The sequence below is a fragment of the Bombina bombina genome, chromosome 2 (genome assembly GCF_027579735.1).
Source record: "Bombina bombina isolate aBomBom1 chromosome 2, aBomBom1.pri, whole genome shotgun sequence".
Classification (NCBI taxonomy): domain Eukaryota; kingdom Metazoa; phylum Chordata; class Amphibia; order Anura; family Bombinatoridae; genus Bombina; species Bombina bombina.
Window position 1 is genome coordinate 1,247,172,793 of NC_069500.1, and position 16,042 is coordinate 1,247,188,834.

Below are 16,042 nucleotides of genomic sequence, written 5' to 3' on the forward strand. Positions count from 1 at the left end.
TAAATTATAATAGTGAGATACTGCGATAGTAAAATACATATTAGATCCCCAACACAATTATACCTAATAAGCTGGAGGAAAAAGATTTTTCCTTTATACTAATTAATAGGGTGGGGGGTGCTCAATATCCTAGATAAACATAGAGAAAATGTAAAGAAAAAATGGATATAACAGAGCACTCAAATAGTCCTAATTGTAAATAGTTCTGTATGATGAGTTTGCAGGATTGGGTATGATATATAAAACGTAACTTTTAATATTTGTTGAAATTAAAATATATTGTGACGAACACTCACACAATTAGGTGTATATAAAAACATTTAAAATAAAAGACAAGTGCTGAGATACCAGTTTGTAGCTATCTATAGTGTGTTAAGTGGGTAAGTCTGGCAAGGAAGCACCATAATATGCTCGCGGATTGCACGATTGCTAGTCTAAAAAAGAGGATTGACCTCATACATAATTAACTGACTGGTGCAATACTGGAGCAGTGCTATCACTTGTCAGAATCCCACACAATTGAATATCCTCAAATTAGATTACATACAAGCTCCTATAGTTATATTGTGCTGTAGTGAGCCTGGACACAAAACAATATCCAGAAATAATTACCAACGAAATGACTTGTAAGTAAATATCTATTACAGTTTTTACGGTTTTAACACACTGCCTAATAAATTCTCAGCATTTGTCAGAGCGCCTGATGCGCATTTCGCCACGTCCGTGGCTTTCTCAAAGGCTAACCCGTCCTGCCTCATACTCAGGGCTTAAGTATTACTTAGAGCCAATCACGGGTGAGTATTCTTACACACCCCTAAGCGCTGGCCAATCACCTATAGTCTGCCCTATTGGTCAGTCGTATGTCACATGACTTCGTGATGACATATACAGAGAGGCGTGACTTCACACGCCGGTGTCAACATGAGTGAAAGTAAACATTTAGAAGAAATCGATCAGAGGAATATCAGTATTGCGTTGTTTATGCTAAATTGTATATATTCTCTGGTATAGTTTGATAAACGGATTGCATGTCCATACACCCGCCATCAATATTTACGTTACTATTCTCTTATCCCATTATCATGGTTATCTGTATTATCAGAAATAGAATCCTATGATCATTTGTGTGGTTGGGTCTTTTTGGAAGTTATGGACAGCGGATCGTCCCATCTTAATCAAGAGAAAAATATATGTTTACCAATTCAGTTCGTCAGGGTATCTGCTATTAGGGTTTACATTGAAATAGCCCACATTGATAATAAAATTAAAGTCGTTCTATTAAGAGCAAAAAGACACTATAAGGAAAACGCTCCTAAATACACAGTTCATATCTAAGTACCTGTAATAAATACCGTGTGTGCAGTGTGTTATATGAGTTGTGAATCATACGTATCTCCATGTTTTTAAAAACATATCAATTGTGGAGTAGTGTATTAGCCACAGTTATACATACATTAACCATCTCAATGCCAAACACAATTTGAAGTTTTGTGACACAAGGGATTTCATTCATAGTGATTGTGTTACTTTGTACATCTAGAGCTATCTCTGTGAAGCAGTGTATATTCCGAAGGCCATATTGAATAGAGTAAGCACATATTTAAATTTTGTTTCATGCTCTATCATCCATTACTATAATAAACACATAGTTGCATTTATGGTTTCGTGTCTTTATTTGTTCTATTGTCATTAGAGTAAATTTTAAATTTTGTTTCATGCTCTATCATCCATTACTATAATAAACACATAGTTGCATTTATAGCTACGTGTCTTTATTTGTTCTATTGTCACTAATGTGTATGTCACAGTATTATTAAATCCATTGTGATTATCCATTTCACAAGAAAGAATTATATCCATCTTGTTCATTGAGACCTAACGGTGCTAGAGTGTCCAACCAGAATATCCAGCGGCACTCAGCTTGGAGTAGCATGCTTTCCACATTTCCTGCCCTAATACCGGGTTTAATTACTTGCAGTACTGACACTTTTAATTCAGGTTTGGTACCATGATTTTTTATTTTTTAGGTAATGCTTGGCAACAGGGGTTAGATTCTTTCCTTTCTCTTGATCTTTCAGACAGTTCTTTATACTACTTATATGTTCACCCAGTCGCGTACGTAGCTCTCGTGTGGTTATTCCGATGTACCTTTTGCCACATTTACATAATAGACAGTATACTACATTTTTGGTTTTGCAATTGGCAAAACTAAGCATCCTTTTCTTGCTTCCTGTTCGAGTCACATATTCTCTCTCATTCGAGATATATTGGCAAAAACTGCATATACCGCATGCATATGTACCACATATATATTTGTTTATTCTTCTCTTGGTAAAATGGCTCTTAACCAACATGTTACCTATTGTCGGAGCTCTTCTCCAGCTTGTCTTTATTCTCTCACCCACAAATGGTGATAGATCTTTGTCAGATTTGAGAATTCCACTGTGTTTATTCAAAATATTTGTAATTTTGTTATGGTTATTGTTATATGTAGTTACAAATCTGACTTCTTTTTCTGCAGCTTGTATTTTCTTTTTAGGGATTAGTAATGATTCCCTGGGTGTTCTTTTTGCTCTCTGATAAGCTCTGCGTATTATCCTGCGACTGTATCCTCTCTTTTTGAGCCGTGTTTTAAGTTCTTTGGCTCTCTCGTTAAATACTTTAAAGTCCGTACAGTTTCTCTTTATCCTGAGGAATTCCCCCGTAGGGATTGCATTTTTAGTTCCTCTGGTATGGCAACTATCATACTGTAGTATTGAGTTGGTTGCAGTTTCCTTCCTAAACAGGTCAGTTTTAATATGGTCGTTCTCATCCCTGTAGATAGTAATATCCAAAAATTCCACTTTATTACTATTCAGACAGTATGTCAGTTTCAAGTTGATATCGTTATGATTCAGAATCGCAATGAATTCTTTGAACATCTCTACACTGCCTGTCCATATTATGAAGAGATCGTCTATGTACCGGCACCACATGTTAATATGTTCAGTATATTTTGACATATTCTCATTAAAAACAAATTCACTCTCCCACCACCCTAGGTAGATATTTGCATATGTAGGGGCGCAAGATGACCCCATAGTGGTGCCCTGAATTTGTAAATAAAAGTTGTCATTAAAGACAAAGTAATTATGTGTCAGTACAAATTGCAATAATCTAATCACAAACTTATTTCTCTCAGATCTATCATTAGATTGCATGCTTAGGAAGAATTCAACAGCTCTTAGTCCATATTCATGTTTTATTGAGGTATAAAGCGATTCTACGTCGCAGGTGACCAGAAAGGAATCTTTGTCTAGTATTAGGTCATTTATTTTGCTTAGGACATCCATAGTGTCACGGGTATAGGATGGCAAAGCCCATACTATCTCCCTCAAGTATAGATCCAGAAATTTACTCCCTTGTTCACATAGACTATTTATGCTGGACGTTTCACAAATATAGAGGAAAAGAGCAAAAAAGGTGTTTGGTACAAAATAGGGGATTATTGGTGCACTAGTATCAAGTATTATAGACAGATACGTTATTTATCTATCAGAGTGGTTGATATGTATACCATCACCAACATACTTTGCAATAAATCCCCAGGAATTATATATTATATTGCAAAGTATGTTGGTGATGGTATACATATCAACCACTCTGATAGATAAATAACGTATCTGTCTATAATACTTGATACTAGTGCACCAATAATCCCCTATTTTGTACCAAACACCTTTTTTGCTCTTTTCCTCTATATTTGTGAAACGTATACACTGAAGTGTGGGGTCTGGCCTGACTCCAGGTGTTTGTACACTACCGACCAGATCCACAGCCATTATGGACAATGAGGGTATAACCAATACAGAGGGAGCCCCCACCTTATTTGCACTAAGGTCTGTGGAAGAGAGAGATCTCAATACTAAGGATTGTTATAAGATTTTTTTCAACCAACAAAAGAAACTACAATCTCATAACACTTTTTGAGGAATTGGAATTCCTACTATTAAAGGAGGACAAACTATTTTGGGATATTAATACCCTAAACAAATACCAAGAGCTGGGAATCATACCCAGGGGGTTAAGATTGAACAAATATCCAACCTTCCTAACGGATGATAAAACTTTTATTGAATTGTGGAACAGCAAACTATCGGAATGTTCTCTTCAACTGATGAAATTAATTTGTGATTATAAGCAAAAGGAGCTAGAGGACACAGCCCTAAAAATCAGGGAGATACAGAAGGAGCTCAACACCCGATGTGAGGACACAAATTTCCTCAAGTTTAATGACACGCTACAACGGGTGGTGGCAGAGGCGAAAACTTTACTCCTCCAAATTAAACACAATAAATACCTACGAGATCAACAGGACTACGATCTCAATAGGGTGTATATATGGAATAAAAGGGATAGATCACTACTCAGAAGGGAACAAAACAAAAGTACCTTCCATCCCAACCAACAGCGAGGTGGCAACAGGCGCAGAAGGAATAGAGGAAAGAGGGTAAACTTTTATGAGAGTGAGGGTGAATCTGAGGGCTCAGGGTCAGGATCAGGAGGAGAGGATTATCCCCCTGTCCAGAGTGTGAGACCTAAGGAAACCCCTCCCATCCTCAAAGCACCCACCAAACAATTTTTCTCCCAGTCGAACTATAGAGAGGAATCGATTACAGACACTGAAACAAGGGGTGATAACCGCACCCGGGATCAAGCACAGCTTGAACAGGTTTTTTCCATCCCCCAAAAAGTACCAGAAGGGGGGGGAGGAGGAAACCCAAACACGAACCAAGGTGCAGACCACCAGTACAAAGAACAACGGAGGTACCCCCAGAGAAGGGGAAGAGGAAGAGGGAATTACAGGTTTTGAATATTATCAACCTGTCCGAATACAGTCCTGATCCACATGAACTTGAGGTTCTCAGCTTAGGATTGACTTTTGTGCCAACAGCAGATTTCGACTTGTTTAGGACATTGCTTAATGTAAATAAGCTTATACGTGACCTTTCTCTAAAGAAATTTTTTAAGATGTATCCCGTAAGGGAGGAAAATGAGAGTCACGTTGCCATTCAGAAGGGGTTGAGACCTACGCATGCAACAGCCCTGAGGGACAATTCCCTCAATTTCCAAGAGTTCTGTGACATAGGGACTTTGGAATCTCTCTCAGAGGGTGGAGAATTCAACTCAACCACCTGCATTGGACTACCTACATTTAAGGAAAGGTCTAATTTTTACCCTATCCAGTGCAGGGGTAACCTCTTGGAGAAATTCCAGAGCAGAATTGAAGAAGACCTCACTTGTTTGTATTACAAGTCAGTGAGGGGGGAACAGAGTAATATCACGAGGAAACAGAGAAAATCATTGGAGAAGCTTAGCAAAAATGAGGCGATTGTAATCAGGGCTGCTGATAAGGGTGGCACTATAGTTTTGCAAAATAGGAGGGACTTCATTTCGGAGGCCCTAAGACAACTTACTAACACAGAGGACTATACTGTATTGCCAGGGGACCCTACTTGGGCTTACCGGTCACGATTGGCCTCCCTGGTGGACGATGGGGTAGAGGGTGGGTTTATTGATCCAGATACTAAGGAATATCTCCTTGTATCGAACCCCACTATCGCTACTTTCAACCATTTACCCAAGGTTCATAAATCCTTGGTGAATGTACAGGGGAGGCCAATCGTGAGTGGTATTGGTTCATTACTTGAACACCTCTCGGAATGGCTCGATGATATCTTGCAGCCACTAGTGAGCACTCTGTGGAGTCACCTGGCGGATACAAAACATGTTTTGAATCTCTTGAGTCAAATAACATGGGGGACAAATTACAGATGGCTCACTGTGGATGTTAAGTCCCTTTACACGTCCATCCCTCATGACAAAGGGTTGGAGGCTGTACGGTTCTTCCTAAATAGATACTATGGGGGGGATCCCCTGTTTGTGGATTTTGTAGTGGAGGTAACTCGGTTCCTCCTCACTCATAACTATTTTGAGTTCATGGGACAGTTCTATCTCCAGAGGCGTGGGACAGCTATGGGAGCAAAATTTGCCCCATCCTATGCTAATATCTTCATGGGATGGTGGGAGCTGTCCCACGTCTTTGGAGATCAGAACATGTTCAGATCAGACATCATTTGGTATGGCCGATTTATTGATGATCTGTTGTTTGTATGGGGAGGAACCGAGCATCGGCTTACTGAGTTTGTGGCCAGCTTGGAGATCAATGATTGTGGACTGAGCTTCACCTCTGAGATACAGGAAAGACGTGTTGACTTCCTAGATATCACACTGGAAGGTGTGCAGGGCCAGGGGATCACAACGGAGGTTTTCCGCAAACCCATAGCGGGGAATTCACTATTACACGCCTCTAGCTGTCACCCCAGAAGAGTATTCAGGGGTGTGGCTAAGAGCCAGTTCATCCGCCTCAAGAGGAACTGCACGTTTCGCACTGCGTATGAGAGACAGGCGGATGACCTGGCTCTGAGACTAAAGGAAAGAGGCTATGATTCTACTGTGATCATGAAGGCTAGGAAAGATGTAGAAAGGATCCCCAGGGAGAAACTTCTCACCATGGGGAAGAGAGATAAGAATAAAGAGGGTGGTTCAGACACTAACAGTTTTGGTGATAGGGTGTCCTTCATCACTGAGTACTCTAGACAATATGATGAGATCTGCCGAATAGTGGATAAACATTTTAACCTCCTGTTGGCGGACGATGGGTTGATAGACACAGTGGAAAGAGGAATAAGATTTGCCTATAGGAGAAACAAGACGATAGGGAATATGGTTGCTCCTACGAAAATTTGGAGTGATGTTCCCAATCGGACCTCCTCATGGCTGACATCATTGGGGGCCTTTAAGTGCCACCACCACACTTGTGTGGCTTGTGAAAAACTAATTGTGGGAGACACTTTTGTCTCCACAATGAGTGGAGAGAGATTTAACATTAAGTATTGTCTAAATTGTAGACAAACTTATATTGTGTATCTCATCACCTGCAGCCTGTGTTCACTGCAATATGTGGGACTTTCGATGCGGGAGGCAAGAACACGCATAAAGGAACACATGTCAGACATTAGAACTGGTTCCAAAACGACCCCCCTAGTGAAACATTTTGTGGAGATTCATAACAAGTCACTAAGGTCTTTTGTTTGGACTATTATTGACAAGGTTCCCTTGAAAAGGGGACAGGGAAATAGAGTCAACAAACTTGGAGAGAAGGAGGCCTTCTGGATCTTTAAGCTAAAGACTAGGATTCCAGGGGGCCTAAACTCGGAGTTTGATCTAATCAATTTTTGGTCCCATTAGGTTTGTTACCTTCTTTATCCGGTAGTACTATTTATGCAATTATAATTTTGAATAATTAAAGTAATCAAATAATGTAGAATGTACAATTCCTCTTAAATGCATCTATCTTTGCAATTGTATTTAGATGATTATAGGCTGTTCTTGGAATCTGTGGTGATCTTAGGCAGATTTGAGTGCCGGGACATTGGACAGTACCCATCACACTTTACAGCATGGGCGCTAGTGTGTGTGCAATTTACCTTTGTGCTTTGCATGCACTCCCCATCCCTACCACTCTTGGTGGTGATGAGGTGACCACACACACTACAAAGAATTATTATTTATATTATTTATATTCTTACTTATTGATTCATATCTGTATATGGCCTTATTATGTTCATTATCTGATCAGTCTTTATATTATATCATATTATATATTTTATATATATTTCACATTTATTAACTTTTTCTGTATGTTTTTCTGTATGTATTTCGATGGGAGATTGGTGGTTAAACATATTCTTTCCATTAGTAGGAGCTTTTGAGAGGGACGAAGGTCATTGCCTAGGATCGGTTTTTGGCTGCACCTTTGTGCTTATATTGACCTTTTTATGTGTCCCTTTGAGATCTCGATCTGTTCCGTCACCTTACCCTATGTTTATAGGATTTGCCCCCTATCCGGTCCCTTGGAGTGGGACTACGTGGTGTGTATATATGCGCTTCAGCGCTCAGCCCGTTGCTGTTGTTGATCAACAACACTGACGTATGTTCGGGAGGCGTGCCCCGGCTTAGCTATTGGCCGGGGTCTTGTGTTATCCTATCAGGGAGGTGTACTGGACTTGTTCCCTCCCACTTTGAGCTCTCAACTCGGACTCTGATAATCTGCTGAACGGAGAATCTCCGTGACATGTTGACATGGTTTGTGCACTGTTCGCTACGGGATCGCTTCCTGACAGGGTCATTTGATTTAAACCCTCCGCGGTTTTGGAGTACTCAGTGATCAAGGGAATAGGGTTCAATTCATTATGTTTACATTGAATATCGTGAATATCATGAGAAGTTTCATTATTCTGTGTTCTCTAGTGCAAGTGTCAAGGGGGTGGGAAATAGGGGTGTGTGTGTGTACATATATTGTTGAACTTTAGTTACGGATTGGTCCATATGTATGTAGGGTGTGTTTCACACCAACCAATCAGGCTGGGTGCTAGGTGTTTTAAACTTTCACGGTGAATGTGTGTTTTATGAGGCTATGAGTAAGGCTCACGCCGAAACGCGTTAGCCCTTTTTCTGGTAACCAGCTTTGTTTACACTCAATAATTTAAGCTCCTCTGTATCAACTGACTTTTAACAAGGGACACTGTCCCTGTGTATACTTTGTTTCGTGTATACCGTATGTTGCGGTGAAATACCCTGTTCATTAAATTTGAATTTGAATCCACTACTAACGGCTGGTGTCAGGTGCTCCTATTTCTTGTGTTTTTGCTATTTATGCTGGAGACAATAGGTCTTCCTGGTGGCGTGTCTTTGTTTTTGTGAATTTTGGGCAAAAAGTAGATAGTGGCAATCCTTGGGTTCTTAACTTGTAAGAACGACCATTCCTTAGGGCTGATTAGATCATCTGCCTTGGCCTCATTGATCAGTTTTAGATAATCAATCAGAAATTGAGACGTGGGATTTGAAAATAAATGTTTATAACATTTACGATCTTTCAATTGTCTATTTGCTTCAGCAATATATTTCTCCTTCTCCCAAATCACAATATTCCCTCCTTTGTCCGATGGTTTGATGATCACATCATCCCATGAACTAATTTCTTTTAGTGCTTCCTCTTCTTTCTTTGTAATATTTCTTACTTTTGTATCAGGTAATTCAAGAAAGTCATGTATGACCATTCTCAGAAAGACCTCAATTTGTGGTACCTTAGAGGTCGGTGGCATATAATTGGATTTGAGTCTGATCTGTTTATCAAGAAACGTATCATTTATACCTATTCCCGGTTCTTCACTTTCGTTTAGTAGTTCAATCAAAGTGTCTAGCGTTTGGAGATCGGTAGTTGTACTGTCCTCATGGGTACTATACATTTTCTTTAATATCAATTTCCTACAGTAAAGATGTAAATCCTTTATTAAATCAAATTTATTCAATGGAGGGGAGGGTGAGAATGATAGGCCTCTGGATAGAACATGATTTTGTGTTTCTGTAATTACTCTTTGTGTGAGGTTTATAACTTGTAATTTGTCACTATCCTCATTTACCATTTTGGGCGCTTCCCCCAGTCCTCCCTTCTCCTGTACCCACTGTCGGTTCTGTACCCCCACCTCGCTCGGTCTCGTAGGGTTCTGTTTTCTTTTCCCCCTTCTTGTTGGTCTCTCGTATCTTTGTCTAGGTGGGTTGTATCTCTCCCTAAAAAACTACTTGTACTTGGTCTGTTGGTATTACTCTCAGAGTCGCTGTACTCTACCGCCGAGGACTCACAGTCTGACTGATGTGTAGTCTTAGATGGTGGTAGACTATTAGGTGGTCTCCGTCTGGGTTGCTTATCATCCCATGTAAATATCCTTCCCTTTTCGAAGTCTTTAATGTCTCTCTTCATTTTAGAGCACTTAGTCTGTATTATCTCTTTCTCTCTTTTATCTAGTTCCTCTCTCATCTCTTTGTATAATTGTTAGAACTTATCCAGTGTTTCAAATTTTTGTAACTTTATATTATATTCAGTGATTTCTTTATCTAACTCAGACATGACTTCTGTTTCATAGTCCGATAGGATTGCAACCAGTATTTCGGAACAGTTAATTAGTGCCTGCTCCCATCTGTCTTTGTAGGTATCAATATGAAAAGAGAAAGTAGGAAATAAGCGTACTCTAAGACCTCTGGGGATGATATGTTTAGCCAGGTATTTATCATACGCGCTCTTATTCCAAAAAGAGCGCGTATGTTTTCTAATTAAATAATTCAGAGACTTCAGACCATCTTCCCAATTATCTATTGTAGTATCCAAAGTAGTTTCTGTATCACAGGCCAGTGCAAAGGTTTTATCTATATCCCTTATTCTCTGGTCCTGTCTGTTTTTAAAGTCTTGTGACAGACTGTGCGTCATTTTTGTGTATCTGTGTAGGTGATTTAGCCAGTCAATTACCTCCTTGGGTAAGTACTTTGTTCAACTTAGTTGAATCTCAGAATGCTGTCATAAACAGCGGATAGAAATAAGCAGTTTTATAAATTATAATAGTGAGATACTGCGATAGTAAAATACATATTAGATCCCCAACACAATTATACCTAATAAGCTGGAGGAAAAAGATTTTTCCTTTATACTAATTAATAGGGTGGGGGGTGCTCAATATCCTAGATAAACATAGAGAAAATGTAAAGAAAAAATGGATATAACAGAGCACTCAAATAGTCCTAATTGTAAATAGTTCTGTATGATGAGTTTGCAGGATTGGGTATGATATATAAAACGTAACTTTTAATATTTGTTGAAATTAAAATATATTGTGACGAACACTCACACAATTAGGTGTATATAAAAACATTTAAAATAAAAGACAAGTGCTGAGATACCAGTTTGTAGCTATCTATAGTGTGTTAAGTGGGTAAGTCTGGCAAGGAAGCACCATAATATGCTTGCGGATTGCACGATTGCTAGTCTAAAAAAGAGGATTGACCTCATACATAATTAACTGACTGGTGCAATACTGGAGCAGTGCTATCACTTGTCAGAATCCCACACAATTGAATATCCTCAAATTAGATTACATACAAGCTCCTATAGTTATATTGTGCTGTAGTGAGCCTGGACACAAAACAATATCCAGAAATAATTACCAACGAAATGACTTGTAAGTAAATATCTATTACAGTTTTTACGGTTTTAACACACTGCCTAATAAATTCTCAGCATTTGTCAGAGCGCCTGATGCGCATTTCGCCACGTCCGTGGCTTTCTCAAAGGCTAACCCGTCCTGCCTCATACTCAGGGCTTAAGTATTACTTAGAGCCAATCACGGGTGAGTATTCTTACACACCCCTAAGCGCTGGCCAATCACCTATAGTCTGCCCTATTGGTCAGTCGTATGTCACATGACTTCGTGATGACATATACAGAGAGGCGTGACTTCACACGCCGGTGTCAACATGAGTGAAAGTAAACATTTAGAAGAAATCGATCAGAGGAATATCAGTATTGCGTTGTTTATGCTAAATTGTATATATTCTCTGGTATAGTTTGATAAACGGATTGCATGTCCATACACCCGCCATCAATATTTACGTTACTATTCTCTTATCCCATTATCATGGTTATCTGTATTATCAGAAATAGAATCCTATGATCATTTGTGTGGTTGGGTCTTTTTGGAAGTTATGGACAGCGGATCGTCCCATCTTAATCAAGAGAAAAATATATGTTTACCAATTCAGTTCGTCAGGGTATTATTTATTATCTGTTATACACTGCTATTAGGGTTTACATTGAAATAGCCCACATTGATAATAAAATTAAAGTCGTTCTATTAAGAGCAAAAAGACACTATAAGAAAAACGCTCCTAAATACACAGTTCATATCTAAGTACCTGTAATAAATACCGTGTGTGCAGTGTGTTATATGAGTTGTGAATCATACGTATCTCCATGTTTTTAAAAACATATCAATTGTGGAGTAGTGTATTAGCCACAGTTATACATACATTAACCATCTCAATGCCAAACACAATTTGAAGTTTTGTGACACAAGGGATTTCATTCATAGTGATTGTGTTACTTTGTACATCTAGAGCTATCTCTGTGAAGCAGTGTATATTCCGAAGGCCATATTGAATAGAGTAAGCACATATTTAAATTTTAAATTTTGTTTCATGCTCTATCATCCATTACTATAATAAACACATAGTTGCATTTATGGTTTCGTGTCTTTATTTGTTCTATTGTCATTAGAGTAAATTTTAAATTTTGTTTCATGCTCTATCATCCATTACTATAATAAACACATAGTTGCATTTATAGCTACGTGTCTTTATTTGTTCTATTGTCACTAATGTGTATGTCACAGTATTATTAAATCCATTGTGATTATCCATTTCACAAGAAAGAATTATATCCATCTTGTTCATTGAGACCTAACGGTGCTAGAGTGTCCAACCAGAATATCCAGCGGCACTCAGCTTGGAGTAGCATGCTTTCCACATTTCCTGCCCTAATACCGGGTTTAATTACTTGCAGTACTGACACTTTTAATTCAGGTTTGGTACCATGATTTTTTAGGTAATGCTTGGCAACAGGGGTTAGATTCTTTCCTTTCTCTTGATCTTTCAGACAGTTCTTTATACTACTTATATGTTCACCCAGGGATGAGAACGACCATATTAAAACTGACCTGTTTAGGAAGGAAACTGCAACCAACTCAATACTACAGTATGATAGTTGCCATACCAGAGGAACTAAAAATGCAATCCCTACGGGGGAATTCCTCAGGATAAAGAGAAACTGTACGGACTTTAAAGTATTTAACGAGAGAGTCAAAGAACTTAAAACACGGCTCAAAAAGAGAGGATACAGTCGCAGGATAATACGCAGAGCTTATCAGAGAGCAAAAAGAACACCCAGGGAATCATTACTAATCCCTAAAAAGAAAATACAAGCTGCAGAAAAAGAAGTCAGATTTGTAACTACATATAACAATAACCATAACAAAATTACAAATATTTTGAATAAACACAGTGGAATTCTCAAATCTGACAAAGATCTATCACCATTTGTGGGTGAGAGAATAAAGACAAGCTGGAGAAGAGCTCCGACAATAGGTAACATGTTGGTTAAGAGCCATTTTACCAAGAGAAGAATAAACAAATATATATGTGGTACATATGCATGCGGTGCATGCAGTTTTTGCCAATATATCTCGAATGAGAGAGAATATGTGACTCGAACAGGAAGCAAGAAAAGGATGCTTAGTTTTGCCAATTGCAAAACCAAAAATGTAGTATACTGTCTATTATGTAAATGTGGCAAAAGGTACATCGGAATAACCACACGAGAGCTACGTACGCGACTGGGTGAACATATAAGTAGTATAAAGAACTGTCTGAAAGATCAAGAGAAAGGAAAGAATCTAACCCCTGTTGCCAAGCATTACCTAAAAAATCATGGTACCAAACCTGAATTAAAAGTGTCAGTACTGCAAGTAATTAAACCCGGTATTAGGGCAGGAAATGTGGAAAGCATGCTACTCCAAGCTGAGTGCCGCTGGATATTCTGGTTGGACACTCTAGCGCCGTTAGGTCTCAATGAACAAGATGGATATAATTCTTTCTTGTGAAATGGATAATCACAATGGATTTAATAATACTGTGACATACACATTAGTGACAATAGAACAAATAAAGACACGTAGCTATAAATGCAACTATGTGTTTATTATAGTAATGGATGATAGAGCATGAAACAAAATTTAAAATTTACTCTAATGACAATAGAACAAATAAAGACACGAAACCATAAATGCAACTATGTGTTTATTATAGTAATGGATGATAGAGCATGAAACAAAATTTAAAATTTAAATATGTGCTTACTCTATTCAATATGGCCTTCGGAATATACACTGCTTCACAGAGATAGCTCTAGATGTACAAAGTAACACAATCACTATGAATGAAATCCCTTGTGTCACAAAACTTCAAATTGTGTTTGGCATTGAGATGGTTAATGTATGTATAACTGTGGCTAATACACTACTCCACAATTGATATGTTTTTAAAAACATGGAGATACGTATGATTCACAACTCATATAACACACTGCACACACGGTATTTATTACAGGTACTTAGATATGAACTGTGTATTTAGGAGCGTTTTCCTTATAGTGTCTTTTTGCTCTTAATAGAACGACTTTAATTTTATTATCAATGTGGGCTATTTCAATGTAAACCCTAATAGCAGTGTATAACAGATAATAAATAATACCCTGACGAACTGAATTGGTAAACATATATTTTTCTCTTGATTAAGATGGGACGATCCGCTGTCCATAACTTCCAAAAAGACCCAACCACACAAATGATCATAGGATTCTATTTCTGATAATACAGATAACCATGATAATGGGATAAGAGAATAGTAACGTAAATATTGATGGCGGGTGTATGGACATGCAATCCGTTTATCAAACTATACCAGAGAATATATACAATTTAGCATAAACAACGCAATACTGATATTCCTCTGATCGATTTCTTCTAAATGTTTACTTTCACTCATGTTGACACCGGCGTGTGAAGTCACGCCTCTCTGTATATGTCATCACGAAGTCATGTGACATACGACTGACCAATAGGGCAGACTATAGGTGATTGGCCAGCGCTTAGGGGTGTGTAAGAATACTCACCCGTGATTGGCTCTAAGTAATACTTAAGCCCTGAGTATGAGGCAGGACGGGTTAGCCTTTGAGAAAGCCACGGACGTGGCGAAATGCGCATCAGGCGCTCTGACAAATGCTGAGAATTTATTAGGCAGTGTGTTAAAACCGTAAAAACTGTAATAGATATTTACTTACAAGTCATTTCGTTGGTAATTATTTCTGGATATTGTTTTGTGTCCAGGCTCACTACAGCACAATATAACTATAGGAGCTTGTATGTAATCTAATTTGAGGATATTCAATTGTGTGGGATTCTGACAAGTGATAGCACTGCTCCAGTATTGCACCAGTCAGTTAATTATGTATGAGGTCAATCCTCTTTTTTAGACTAGCAATCGTGCAATCCGCGAGCATATTATGGTGCTTCCTTGCCAGACTTACCCACTTAACACACTATAGATAGCTACAAACTGGTATCTCAGCACTTGTCTTTTATTTTAAATGTTTTTATATACACCTAATTGTGTGAGTGTTCGTCACAATATATTTTAATTTCAACAAATATTAAAAGTTACGTTTTATATATCATACCCAATCCTGCAAACTCATCATACAGAACTATTTACAATTAGGACTATTTGAGTGCTCTGTTATATCCATTTTTTCTTTACATTTTTATATATATTTTTTTAGAAGACATCCCAAAGTATTGATCTAGGCCCATTTTGGTATATTTCATGCCACCATTTCACTACAAAATGCGATCAAATAAAAAAAAATGTTCACTTTTTCACAAATGTTTTCACAAACTTTAGGTTTCTCATTGAAATTATTTACAAACAACTTGTGCAATTATGGCATACATGGTTGTAAATGGTTCTCTGGGATCCCCTTTGTTCAAAAATACCAGACATATATAGCTTTGGCATCGCTTTTTGGTATTTAGAAGGCCGCTAAATGCCGCTGCGCACCACACGTGTATTATGCCCAGCAGTGAAGGGGTTAATTAGGGAGCATGTAGGGAGCTTGTAGTTTTAATTTTAGCTTTAGTGTAGTGTAGTAGACAACCCAAAGTATTGATCTAGGCCCATTTTGGTATATTTCATGCTACCATTTCACCGCCAAATGCGAACAAATAAAAATAAAACGTAAAATTTTCCCAATTTTAGGTTTCTCACTAAAATTATTTACAAACAGCTTGTGCAATTATGGCATAAATGGTTGTAAAAGCTTCTCTGGGATCCCCTTTGTTCAGAAATAGCAGACATATATGGCTTTGGCTTTGCTTTTTGGTAATTAGAAGGCAGCTAAATGCCGCTGTGCACCATACATGTATAATGCCCAGCAGTGAAGGGGTTAATTAGGGAGCTTGCAGGGTTAATTTTAGCTTTAGTGTAGGTATCAACCTCCCAC